Raw genomic sequence first — 14,012 nt, forward strand, 5'->3', positions numbered from 1 at the left:
ATCTAAAAAAAATTGAGCAGCTTTGAAATTGTACATGTGTGTGCACGTGTATAAATGTACTTGTTTAAATCTTGGTTGAGTAAGGCAGGTATTATTACTCTAGTCTACAAAAAAGAATATTGATTTTTAAAAGTGTCTGGGCCAGAAACACATAGCTGTACAATAATAGAGGTATCACTTAGTCATAAAACTCTACATATTACCTTAATAAGAGGTAAAATTCCAGGAATTGTCCTTTACTAAAAGCATTGAAATGGCAATATTGGCATCTCATAAAAGGCAGACATTCATGGTTCACTTTTTTAACACATCATAAATGATTAATATATCATTTGTACTCGTAGACACTTGCTACTCGCACCACTCATCACAGACAGGCACCATCACAGAAAAATGACAAGTGTTCAAAATAGAGAGATATAATCAATCATGAAGTGGCCAATCCCAACTGATGCATATGCAATACCATCCATATACCTAAGACTTATGGGAGAGAGCAGAGAGGGAGGGGGAAAAAAAAGATTGTAAGAGCCACAGAACCAGGATGTCTGCTATGCATTTGTAGACTCTTTATATGATGGAGAAACTGTACCCAGAAAAATCTCAACAAGATGACTTATTAAATAAGACCTAAGTAATGACATGCCAACATAGATGGAAGAAATCTCACAAGGCCTCAACACTAGATTGAGGAGTTATAGTTAACTAATAGAAGCTAAGAGAGGAAGATCATCACTCCCTAGGGACAAGCACCCCTACAGGTTATCCAATCCAAAGTGGTCAGTGCTAAACAGATACACATGGCACAACACCAAATAGACCCAAAAGACTACATTTATATAGACATATTTATGTGAGAAGATAATTAATAAAAAAGAAGTCACAAATTTAGAGCTTGTGGGGAGACACAGAAAGAGGAATGGATAGAAATGATGTAAATATGGTGCTCATATTTAAGATTCTCAAAAAAATTAAATTAAAACATCACATCATTTCTTACATTTTTTGACACCTCTGCATCTATAGAAGACAAATGAAACTGACAACTTTTAACTTACTGACTCCCCCATTCAGATTTTGCCTCTGGAGTTCAGGATAACTTATATTCTTCTTCCTTAAAGAACCAAGTAAAGCCAAGAATCAGAGAAAGTGAAGATGGTTTTCACAAGCCTTAGATTTCTGCAATTTTGTAAGCAATTCACTTGATTTATCATTTTACTCATCCTGAAATAATGTAATCCCATATGTACCTATCTCTTTGGAGTTTGAAGATTTGAGTTACTATGAATCACTAGCTGATAAAGCTCCATTCCAGAAAGTTCATTTCTAATATAAAGTTGAATATCTGATCTTATTATCCCTCACACTTACAGGAGTGTGAATTCCTTGGAGTCTAAAACTTTATCATAGATCATTAAATTCACAGTACTGACTAAATTCCAAAACATATTCTATCAATGTTTGATGCATGACTGTTATTACTTCAGAATCTAAAGAGTTTGAAAGGTGTATTTTTGTCTGTGTGTACATATACCCCCACTCAGACTCTTTCCCTAAACCCTGCTTTGGATCACTAATTTACTCAGTACTATATAGATAATGTCCTCTTCAATATAACAGGGCTTTTATAATCTTACTATGACTGTTTGACTTCTTCCTGTTATGTTATCCTATGAACAGATCTGTCTTTTGCTTCTGTACTCAACATTGTCATTCTTCAGAAGCCACCAACTTCCAAAGCTGCCCTTTGTTTATATAATCCAGCAATTATGTCAAATTTGCATAGGCAGTCAGACATGTATCTCTCCTGGAAGCCAGAATGGTAAAGGCAACGTGTGCATAGGTTGATGGCTCCTCTGTGCTCTAATTCCTTCGGAGTCAGGGCAGCCATGGTTGCCTATGTTTTCCTAGGCAGAACTAGTTACTAAAGGAAGCTTTTAAGCTGGCAAGTCTGGTCACTGAGTCTTGCACTTATTTATTCTGATTATGGCCTCTTGATTGACCCAGAGCAAATAAAATACAGTTCTCTAAAAGTATTCAAATACATGGCACTAGAGACAATGTTCCCTGAGCCAATTTCTATACTCTAAGCACTATAAAATACCATCTCCATAGTGTTTCTAGTAAAAGCAACCAACTATTTTCCATCTCCTAACACAAATCTCCTGATCATCTGATGCTCATTTTCTTCCCTCCATTGCTCACCTATTGACCTATCTTTATTTTTATCATTGACTTAATTGTGGCCTTTCTTCCAAGAAGATAACTATGGCTAATTCAGAAGTCTTATATATCCTCTCTAGACTGAACATCATTATTATTGCTGTTTTGTTAATGGATGTTAAATCATAGGAGAACCAGAGGAGAATTCCCCCCAGGAGTGTCCTTTCTTTTATAATAATTATCAACATCAATAATAATCACATTTAGTGCATGGTACATTTCAAAAGTGGGATTTTTTTTTAAAGTTTTGTCATCAATAAGTGATCTCTGAGATAATCTAACCTGACTCATCAATAATACATACAAGTGTAAAAACATAACAGTTACCCCCCAAAATGTGTATAATTTTTACATTTTTATATCAGTTAAAAGTATATGAAAGTTGACAAGTCAATGCTTCTGTTAAAGACAAAGGCTGAAGTTCTCAGCCAGTTGTGTAAATAAATTTTTCACTATTCAATCATAACAGATAAGATGATAATGTTTATCTGTTGGAGTTTTCAATCACAAATGAGACAACTATATCACATACTTTCCCCACAAGGCTCAAGGAACATGCTAGAAGAAGCGGGCAGAAAGATTGTAACAGCCAGACGTCAGTGACAAATAGAGCTAAACAGTGCCTTCTGGATATGACAGGATTATTGCTTCCATAAACTCACAGCAGCTGTGGTGATCAACACAAGATCTGCACAAGATCAAGCCAATTAACCTTCATTCCAGCATGGACTGGGGTTTGGGGGCGGGGCACAAGAGTTCTCAAGCCTAGGTGAGGAGCTATTGACACTTAATGGTGGCTGGAAATGGGAAAATCAATTTTCTTCAGGGTGTGGCTCTTGGTAGGTTGACCACGCTCCAGTGGAAAACCCCATAACCATGTATTTATTTTTAGTACTAACTAGATTTGGTGGGTTATTTGTTACAGGATGTAAACTTGGAAAGGAGCATGAGGAGGATCCAGAAGGAACTGGATGGGGAAGAGAAGTGTGGATAGGATCAAAATACATAGTATGCATACATAAAATTCACAAAGAACAAATAAAAGTCATATTTTTAAAAATAGCCATCCTTTAGCCTTCCTGAAGACAAACATTTCTCTATATCCATTTGTTAAATCCTTTCCCTTTCAAGTAATTCTATAAATGATTATAGCCTTCATTAACCCTTTGGTAGTGACAATAAGCATTAGATTCCCCCATTAGGATCACATGGCACAGTTGGCATACTATTGACCATAGGACACTGTATTTGCCCTCTGGATGTCTACCAGTATCATGCACCTCATTACAAAATCAGTCAATTGGTATATGCACAGGATCTGTATCTTAGTCAGTGTTCTATTGCTGTGAAGAGACACCATGCTAATTCTTATAAAGTAGAACATTTCATTGGGGCTTTCTTACATTTTTAGAGGTTTAGTGCATTATCTTCATGGTGGGAAGCATGATAGTATTCAGGCAGATAGATATGGTGCTGGAGAGGATCTGAGAGTTCTATATCTGGATCTATAGGCAGCAGGAAAAAAGAGAGCCCTGAGCTTGGCTCAGGCTTTGAAACCTCAAAGGCTGCAACCAGTGACACCCTTCCTCCAACAAGGCCATTGCTACTCCCAACAAGACCACACCTCCTAACAGTGTCACTTCATTGTGACCTGGCATACAAATCTATAAGCTTATGAAGGCCATTCTCATTCTAACCACCATATTCCATTCCATGGCTCTCATAAGCTTATAGCCATATGCAAAAATGCTTTCAGTTCAATTTCAAAAGCAAAGACTCTGTAAGAGTCTCAACATTGTTTAAAATGAAGGCTCTATGCTTCAGTGTAGGGGAATGCCAGGGCCAGGAAGCAGGAAAGGGTGGGTTGGTGAGCGGGGGGAGAAGGAAAGGGAAGGGGTCTTATTCAGAGGGGACACCAGAAAAGGGGAGAACATTTGAAATGTAAATAAAGAAAATATCTAATAAAAATAAAGTTAAAAAAATATTTCAAAGTCTCTTCTGAAACTCATGGCAATCTCTTAACTCCAGTCTCCTATAAAATAAAAGAAAAACAAAAAGCAGAACATAAAATGGCACCATTCTGAAAGGGAGAGAAAGGAGCATAATGTGGAAATACTGGATGAAAACAAGACCAAACAGGATCTGGTTGAACTCCAAAGTCAGCATCTCCCTTTGATATCTGATATGAAAGGGCTGCACGGCCCTCTAGTTCCTGTCCCCTTTGTTGACTGCATCATACTTCTCGCTCCCTTAGGCTAGTTTCACAACCAGTCTGCAGCTTTCCTTGGCAGGTAGGTAACCCATGGCCCTGGCATCTCCAACACAATCCAGGCTTTACCTTTCGATCTTCACTCAAAGGCGTCTCTGAGCCTCCATACCGGGACACCCCCTGACACATGTCTGGCCTCAATGGCTTTCCTTAGACCTGGAGGGAGATTCTATAACCCTTTTCTTGAATCCTTGACTCCAAAGCCAGAACCACATTGTCAAAGCTGCCAAGCTCTGCTGCTTTCTAGGGCTGGAACATACCCACCTCATTCATTTTTATGTGTATCAGCTTTCTGGTTTTGATGGATTCCTTCACTGCTTAAGCTTTTCTTTATTTCCTTTTTCACAAGTTGGAAACTTAGCTGGGTGAAGTCTTGTTGAGGAGACCACTCCATTACATTTAGCATCAAGCTTTTCTTTAATCTGTTTATCTCCTTGAGGACAGGACTTAGTTCATTATGCTTCCCGGTGCTCTTCTTCTCATACTATGCACTTTGTGTTTTTGCTTCCTCAGCTTGCGTCTTTTCATCATAGATATGCATAACTATGACCACTAATAACTACAAGACACAGTTAATATTAGGCTCTTTTGAAGTCTCCTCTACCATGCCATTAAATCACAAACTCACCAATTTCACTTCAGGCATGCTTTTTGAACAAGGGCAGAAAGCAGCCACATTCTTCACCAAAATATCATTGGAACAGTATCTAAGCCACTGACTACTATTCTTCTCCTCTGAAACATATTGAGCTTGGCCTTCATAATCTACATTGCTCTCTGCACCTCTCTTTTCCTTGCTCATTAAGCCTCACATAAAGTGTTCAACTGCTTTCCTAATCCAAAGTCCCAATGTCCACATTCTGTCGACAAGCAGCGTGGTCAGGGCTGTTATAGCAGCAATACCTAACTTCTGATACCATGAAGAAACACCATTACCACAGCAACTCTTACACAGAAAAGCATTTAACTGAGGCTTTCTTACAGTTTTAGGTTCAGTCCATTATCAGTATGATGGGAAGCATGGCATTCGGGCAGACATGGCGTCAGAGAGGAACTGAACGTTCTACATCTGGATCCACAGGCAGCAGGAAGAGAGAGTGCCACTAGGCTTGGTTTTGGCTTTTGAAAACTCAAAGCCCACCCCCGGTGATATACTTCCTCCAAAAAGGCCACATCTACTCCACCAAGGATGTACTTCTAATAGTGTCACTCCCTGATGACCAAGTACTCAAATATATTAGCCTATGGAGGCCATTTCTATTCAAACCATCACAATTTATAGCATTCTTTTAAACAAACAATGAATGTAGTGAGGGGATAGGATTATGTTACCTCTTAGGGCAAAGTACAAGGAACTGCTTTTAATGTAAGGAAGTCCCCAGATCAGCAGAGTTAATACCTTTTTGATTAAAAAGGTATTTTTCAGGAGTAGCTCACACATTCATAGAAGAAACTAAAACAGCAGTCTCTCTCCTCTTCCTCCTTTGTCTCCTCATCCTCCCCTTCCCTCTCTTTCCTTTCTTTACTCCCTCCCTCTCTTCCATACATCTACCCATACCACCAATCTTAAGCTCTCTCTTTCTCATACTGTCAGCTTGGAATACGCAGATGTACGCTACAGCACCAAAGAAATAGACTCTTTCAGCAACCTGAGGAAGCAAAGCAGATGCTTCTGTTCCATTATGAATGAGAGAGGAAATGGAAACAACTTGCTTTGTAGAGGTAATTTAAATCCGAGCACCAGTGTTCTAGACGTCTGGCCTGCGCTGAGATAATAAATGCTCAGCAATAGCCAGCACACATGCGAAGTGCTTGGGACATGGAGTATGCAAAGTGAATAGTCCTGCATTTTCACCTTCGTACATGAAACTTGCTAAAGTAACACACTGCTCACTATGTACACTGTTGACCTGTCTATTCATTGCAATTTAAACAAAGTACATGCCCTTCTACCACTCTAGAGTTCACTAGGATAGCCATAACTGACCTGTCGAAAGGTAAGTGGCTAGCTGAAATTAAAAGCGTGAACCCATTGGCAAAACAAGCATCACTTTTACATAGATATATTAGCCACTATTTAAGGTACTTCGAATAATCATTTGTTATTTAAAATATAATGAAAGGGACCTGGCATCACATTCCCTCCCTTTACTAACTTCTCTGCATACTATGTTCCCAAATATTGGGGGTGAGACTTAGAATTTCCTGTATGATAATTCCAAAGCCTGGGACATACTCCTACCAGAGGCATGTCTGGAATAAAAGCAATACAGCTCTGGACTTTCAACAGAAATACCACCTCCTCTAAGAGATTTTCTGTGGCTCATATGGTTTGTTATATCTCTCCTCCTCTGAAGTCAGGACCACTGCAGCATTCCAGTACAATTTTTTCATGTCTTCTCTCTTTTCTCTCTGAATTCCATGAGGTTGTCACCAATACCTTTCTTACCTATCTATCCCTAAGACACAGTCCAATGTCTGACTCAAAACTGTCAGTTGAGCTCAAAATGGTTTAATAAAATCAGAGTGAGAAAACAAATTATTGGTTAATTAAAAATAAAGATGTCAATCTAATATTTAAAACCATCTCATTCTAACACTGTTTTTATTATTTTAACATAAGTAAAATAGTCAAAAATAACAGCCTAAATAACCACAAAATTGTTATACATTTGATTATAAAGCATTCTCACTTATTAGCCTCATGTTTAAACACATCCTGTGGAGACTTTGGAGGAGTGGGTCTTACTATTGTTTTGCTAAGTATATGATATCAACGTTCCATATAAGTGTTTGTGCATTTCCATTGACAACTGCTACTTTCAGCCTTGTTCAGAGAAGCTTCTCTTTGTACTGAATGATAGAGAATGCAGAGACTTGTAGCTATTTAAGGTTCTGAGATTAAGTAACTACTGAATATCATCCCTATGATGTCTATATCACTCCCTCCAAAGATCAGTCAATATCACTGAGTGGACAGAAAGAGTAATGGGGAAGAGGGTTGTGAAACAGTATCTTCCTGGCATGACATGACTGATTCACTTATGAACTTTATTGCAACTTTGGTTTCCTGCACAAGACTGGGCCTGTTAACTTTTACTCGTGGATGGTGACTGAGGCCCCCAGGCCTGGGGATCATCATTACTGTTTATAGACAGATACTGATGGAAAAAGAATGATTGGCTTCAGTGGCGTAGATAATGGTGAGTACCTGTGATCAAATCGCTAACTACAGCCCCCTAACATATATGTATATATCATGTTAACTCAGCCATGAAACAAAATGATGGGAAATAAGGAGAGGGTCTTTTCTTTAGGAGAAAAAGGAGGAAGATGAGGATCAGCAGAGATGGGAAAGGAATCAGAAAGGATAGGGGTAGGTGTAATCAGAATATATTATACTCATACATAACATTGTCAAGGTATAGATCTAGATTTTTAAAGTAGCCTATGATAATCACAGGTCAGTTAATATTTAATCATGGGTGGAGAATGTACCCATGAGGTTCCAACATAAGGAACTATCAGCAGCTAATGGTAGTTGAGCCAACAAGTGTCGTTTTCTTCAGTGGGATAGCAATTGATAAGTTTCCCAAACTACCCAGAGTACATGGATGTGAATCAGAGTTTGTGCAAGGTTCCAGATAAGCACCTTCTTCATTCAGTTGACAAGGAGACTGCCAGGTCTCTTTTACACTCTTGCCTCTTCTCATGGAACTCTTTCTCGTGTGGACTACCTCCATCAGGTAGGCAGCTGGCAAGACCAGCCTTCACTTTTTTTACTGAGTTTTTAGCAGTTCCTCTTCTACTAAGCAGTGTCCTCCACAACATCCTGCTAATGGCTCTATAGATAGGTAAATTAAACACATGAATTAAGAAAAAAAAATTTTGTATTTTAGTGTATATAGAATGTTCACTTTAATCATATATGCAAAGTAAAGATTCATAAGTCTTAATCAAAAACAAAAAAAATACTAGGTATAACTGTTACATTTTTATTATGTTGCTTTTTGTTTGTTTTCTCATACAAAATAATTCCTACACATTTATATCATGGTGCTATGATTTATTTTTTATAGCTTGCATGCCCATTTTCTGTGTATATACAGCACATTAGCTGAATTTAAACACAACAAATACAGTCAGACATAAGAGGTTACCTTTTGTAATAGTGTTCTGGTTTTTTTTTTTTTTTTTCGAGACAGAGTTTCTCTGTGTAGCCCTGGCTGTCCTGAAACTCACTCTGTAGACCAGTGTAATAGTGTTCTGGAAAAGCTATACAAAAGAAAAACTTAATCTTTATGAGACCATTGGTCACACCATATAAAATACAGGGAATTCCTAGCCTACAGCAACCAAAGAGGCAGTGCAAAGAAGAGGGAACTTTAGAAAACAGAACTCAGCGAGAGGTGAAGGGGGAATGATGATTGAAGGTGTTCACTTTCTAGATCTTCACCACTTAGTGATTCTGTACAGTTAAAATGACTTTTACTGACTCCACGGGATGATGAAATGTTCCCACAAAGCTCAGTGAGAACATGACCCAGTTTCTAGTACTTGGGAATAACAGTGATTAAAATGTGTAATGAGAGCTATGATATTCCTCTCCGCTGGGTATTCCACACCCAAGAGATGCTCATAAAAGCAATGATCTACTTATTAAGTCTACACACTGGCTAATGTCACAACCACCTCAATGCTTTATTATAAATACTGTCTGCTGTTGCTACATCATTTGCTTTGTCATCCTATATAACAGCAAACAAGGAAACTGTAACAGTGTGTGAGTATGGGTAGCACATTGCCCTACCAGTTATATCTTAAGTTCCTTCTCTGTAGCTCTATATCACCAGCAGAATGTAATTTGTTAAATGTTGGGAAGTTAGTCTGCAAGTACAACATGCACCATAATAGTGTCAGGGTTTGGTGCCTGAGCATGGGATGGATCCCAAGTTAGGCAGGTTACTGAATGGCCTTTCTGTCAACCTCTGCTCCATTTTTGCCCCTACTTTTCCTTTAGACAGGAACAATTCTGGGTCAAAAATTTTGAAGATGGGATGGTGACCCCATCCCTCCACTGGAGTCCCTGTCTATCTACTGAAGGTGGAGTCTTCAGGTTCTATTTCCCCACTGTTGGGCATTTTGGCTAAGGTCATCCCCATTGAGTCCTGGGAGCCTCTCACAGCCCATGTCTCTGGGACTTTCAAGAGGTTTCCCCCATTCCCCACCCCCAACCCCCACAGCTGCATATTTCCATATATTCTCCTAGCTCTCTGGGCTTCTCTACTGTATCCCCCATACCTTATCCTGCACCTCTTTTTCCATCCCCCCTTCCCACACTCACCCAGATCTTTCACTCTCTCTGCCTACCATGATTATTTTGGTGGAATCCTTCTAAGTGGGATTGAAGCATCCTCACCTGGGCCTTCTTTCTTGTTTAACTTCTTGTGGGTAATCCGTACTTTGGGGCTAATGTCCACTTAGTGAGTACATACCATGCATGCTCTTTTGGGTCTGGGTTACCTCACTCAGGACTATATTTTGTATTTCCATTCATTTGCCTGAAAGAATTCTAATGTCCTCATTTTTAAGAGCTGAATAGTATTACATTGTGTAAATGAACCAGATTTTCTGTATCCATTCTTCAGTTGAGGGCCATCTGGACTGTTTCCAGTTTCTGGATACTATGAATAAGGCTACAATGAACATTGTGAAGCATATGTCCTTGTGGTATGGTAGAGCATCTTTTGGATATATGCCCAGGAGCAATATAGCTGGGTCTTCAGGTAAAATAGGAGGCTAGCATGGCTGTCCTCTGAGAGGTTCCACCAGCCTGAGTAGACTGAGATAGATGCAGATACTTACAGCCAATCACTGGACTGAGGTCAGGGACCCTATGGAAGAGTTAGGGGAATGACTGAAGGAGCTAAAAGGGATGTCAACTCCATAAGAAGACCAACAGTATCAACTAACCTGGACCCTTGGGAGCTCCCAGAGACTAAGCCACCAACCAAAGAGCATACATAGGCTGGTTCGTGGCCCCTGTCCTCTGTGGGAGAGGATGCAACTAATACTGTAAGCTTAATGCCAGAGGGAAGGAGGATGCCAGGGGTGGAGGTTGGGGTGGGGCCTGGGGGCTAGGGGTGGAAAGCAGGAGGAGTACCCTCTCCGAGGCATAGGAGAGGGAGAATGGGTTGAAGAACTCTGGGAAGAGGGGACCAGGAGGTGGGGCAACATCCAGAATGTAAATAAATAAAATAATTTTAAATTATTAATTATAGAATTCATATGAAGCTAGTAGTCAGTGTACCAATTGTGTGTACAGAAAGAGCCTAAAGAAGACCATGTCACATGGCCTCAGTCATATCAGTAATGATGCTAGTAATCTAGGCAAATACTTCTTTCATAATAACTAACCCTATGCTTGTAACCAACAACTCCCCGGTTTTATGGTGCATTAGCAAAACATGCTACTTAGAATATGTTAATTACTTGATGGGGGCGGCTTTCAAGACAAGAGAACTACAGAATATGATTTTGAAAGAAAACTAAAATCATGTCAAATCATATCCTACAATGTTTCTATGCATCTTCCCAGAATGCATGTACACTCAAGCAGTAAAAACACTAGCAAGAACTCATTTTTCCAAACAGGGGCTGAAAGGATGTGTGACTGACAGTTCTTAGAAATTACTCATGGCCTGTGATGCACTAGTCTGAATTTTCACTGAACATAAAGTTATTATGAATTCACAGTTGCTATAATTGCTTCACATCAGCAACATTTTCAATTCATGAGACCATCAGTGCCTGTCAGATGAACTATAGTGTTTGGGGTTTTCAGAACAAATAGAGAATGATCAATTGACTGGGACAGTGCAAATAGTGCACGTCATCACATTTAATATTGTATGCAAGCTAAGCAATTTGCTTTAAAGCAATAATCCAGCCTGGGAAGATGGCTCCATGGATAGACAGACCACATCATGAGCATGGCGACCTGAATTAAGATCCCTAGAATACACACAAGAAGTGGCATGTATCTGAAATCCTAATGCTGGGGAGGCAGAAACAGCTAGATCCCCGTAGATCACTGTCCAGCCAACATAGGCTGTCTCAAAAACCCAGGGGGAGATTGGTTGAGGAATATATCCATCATTCACCTTGGCCTGCTTTTATACATACATGCACACACACACACACACAAACACACACACACGCGCACACACACACACCAATAACAAGCTTTCTTTTGGCAAGATTCAGGATTTAGAGAACATGCAGGTGACAAAGCTACACAACCCATTTTATAGCACATTCAATTGGTCATTTCTAAATGTTCACCTCAAAGGTAATCAAAGGATCTTACTGTAAAGAACCCTTGACTCAAGGGCAAACCACATGGTCTTTTAGGCAGTTCTCAGTCTATCTTATCTCTTCCAATCCTGGACCAAATACCAAATGCAATCTTTCCTTAAAAATAAGAGACATGAAAGTTAAAGTTTCAGCTTCTCTCCTCACCATTAAACCTAAGTTCCTAAATTGCCAATAAAACCAGAGAGTGCTTAATCAGATGAGTGGTCTGCTGCTCCATTGATTGCATTCATCAATGGCCTTAGGGGTTTAACAAAGGTGAGGTCCTGACTACTTCATCACATTCCATCACCTAGATGATGTTTTGTATCTAATATTTGACTATTGGAAATTTCCATGAATCAAAAACTTATATGTATGACTCAAACCTTGAAATATTGAAGTACTTTTACTAGGCTCTACTTTTTTATTTTAAACTTCAGATAAGAAATATTATCATTGCCTTCTAGTCTGTCTAGGCTGGGGTCCAGAGCAGACCTTGGGCACAAGCTCTGCAGCCTGTCCCACAACAAGCAGAGGAAGCTCCACTCCCAGGCACTCTGACACACCCAGGATCAGAGGTGAGCAGGAACCAACATCTGTCCCAACACTGGGAGTAACTGGGACTAGCAGGACCAGGCACACAGGAACTCCACCACCCCAGTCACTCGGGTTCCTTCCGGGTTGCTTGGGTTAGTGCACTGAGCAGACATTAGACGCAAACTCTGCAGCCAGTCCCACAACACACAGAGAAAGCCCCACTCCCAGGTGATCTAACAAGCCGAGAATCACAGGATCCCAGAATCACAGGATCAGAGACAGCTTGACTCTGAGGAGTTCTGACACAACCAGGAACACAGGAAGGACAGGCTCCAGTCAGATTTAGCAAGGGCAGGTAGCACTAGAGTTAGCCAGATTTGGGGGCGGGGGGGCAAGCATAAGAAAATAAACACAAACCAAAGTCAGTTGCCATCATCAGAACCCAATTCTCAAACCATAGCAAGTCCTGGACACACCATCATTCTAGAAAAGCAAGATTCAGATCTAAAATCATTTATCATGATGATGATATAGGACCTTAAGAAAAACATAAATAGCACCCTCAAAGAAATACAGGTAAACACAGGTAAAGAGCTAGAAGCTCTTAAAGGGGAAACACAAAAATCCCTTAAAAAACTACAGCAAAACACAATCAAACAGGTGAAGGAAATGAGCAAAACCATCCAGAATCTAAAAATTGAAATAGAAACAATAAAGAAATCAGAAAGAGATACAAAACCTAGGAAAGAAATCAGGAGCCATAGATGCAAGCATCACCAACAGAATGCAAGAGATAGAAGAGAGAATCTCAGGGGCAGAAGACACCTTAGAAAACATTGACACAACAGTCAAAGAAAATGCAAAAAGCAAAAAGCTCCTAACCCAAAACATCTAGGAAATCCAGGACACAATGAGAAGACCAAACCTAAGGATAATAGGTATAGAAGAGAGTAAAGACTCCCAATGTAATGGGCCAGTAAATATCTTCAACAAAATTATAGAAGAAAACTTCCCTAACCTAAAGAAAGAAGTGCCCATGAACATACAAGAAGTCTACAGAACTCCAAATAGACTGGACCAGAAGAGAAATTCCTCCTGTCACATAATAATCAAAACACCAAATGCACTAACCAAAGAAAGAATTTTAAAAGCAGTAAGGGAAAAAAGGCAAGTAACATATAAAGGCAGGCCTATCAGAATTACGGCAGATTTCTCACCAGAGACTATGAAAGCTAGAAGATCCTGGGCAGATGTCATACAGACCCTACAAGGACACAAATGCCAGCCCAGGCTACTATACCCAGCAAAACTCTCAATTACCATAGATGGAGAAAACAAGATATTCCATGACAAAGCAAAATTTACACATTATCTTTCCACAAATCCAGCCCTACAAAAGATAATAGATGGAAAACGTCAACATAAAGAGCAAAACTACACCCTAGAAGAAGCAAGAAGGTAATCTTTTAACAAATCTTAATTCCACCTTTTACAACAAAAACAACAAGAAGTGACAATTACTTTTTCTTAATATATTAATTTGAAAATTAATATAACCGACATATCCTAATCGATTGAAATCCAATAATATGAGAAATTGGAAATTTGTTGATTGTCATCCAATGAT

The 14,012-nt window shown here is 39.4% G+C and overlaps 1 long non-coding RNA gene across 1 annotated transcript in view; it reads right to left on the reverse strand.

Annotated features, from left to right (window-relative positions):
* Nucleotides 1-1,056: 1,056 nt before the first annotated feature.
* Nucleotides 1,057-14,012, reverse strand: part of LOC116086598 — a 44,209-nt gene continuing 31,253 nt past the window's right edge. The window contains exon 3 of the long non-coding RNA XR_004116995.1: nt 1,057-1,114. This is a non-coding gene — a long non-coding RNA (uncharacterized LOC116086598). The remainder of the gene's footprint in view (nt 1,115-14,012) is intronic.

The sequence above is a fragment of the Mastomys coucha genome, unplaced genomic scaffold, assembly GCF_008632895.1.
Source record: "Mastomys coucha isolate ucsf_1 unplaced genomic scaffold, UCSF_Mcou_1 pScaffold12, whole genome shotgun sequence".
Classification (NCBI taxonomy): Eukaryota; Metazoa; Chordata; class Mammalia; order Rodentia; family Muridae; genus Mastomys; species Mastomys coucha.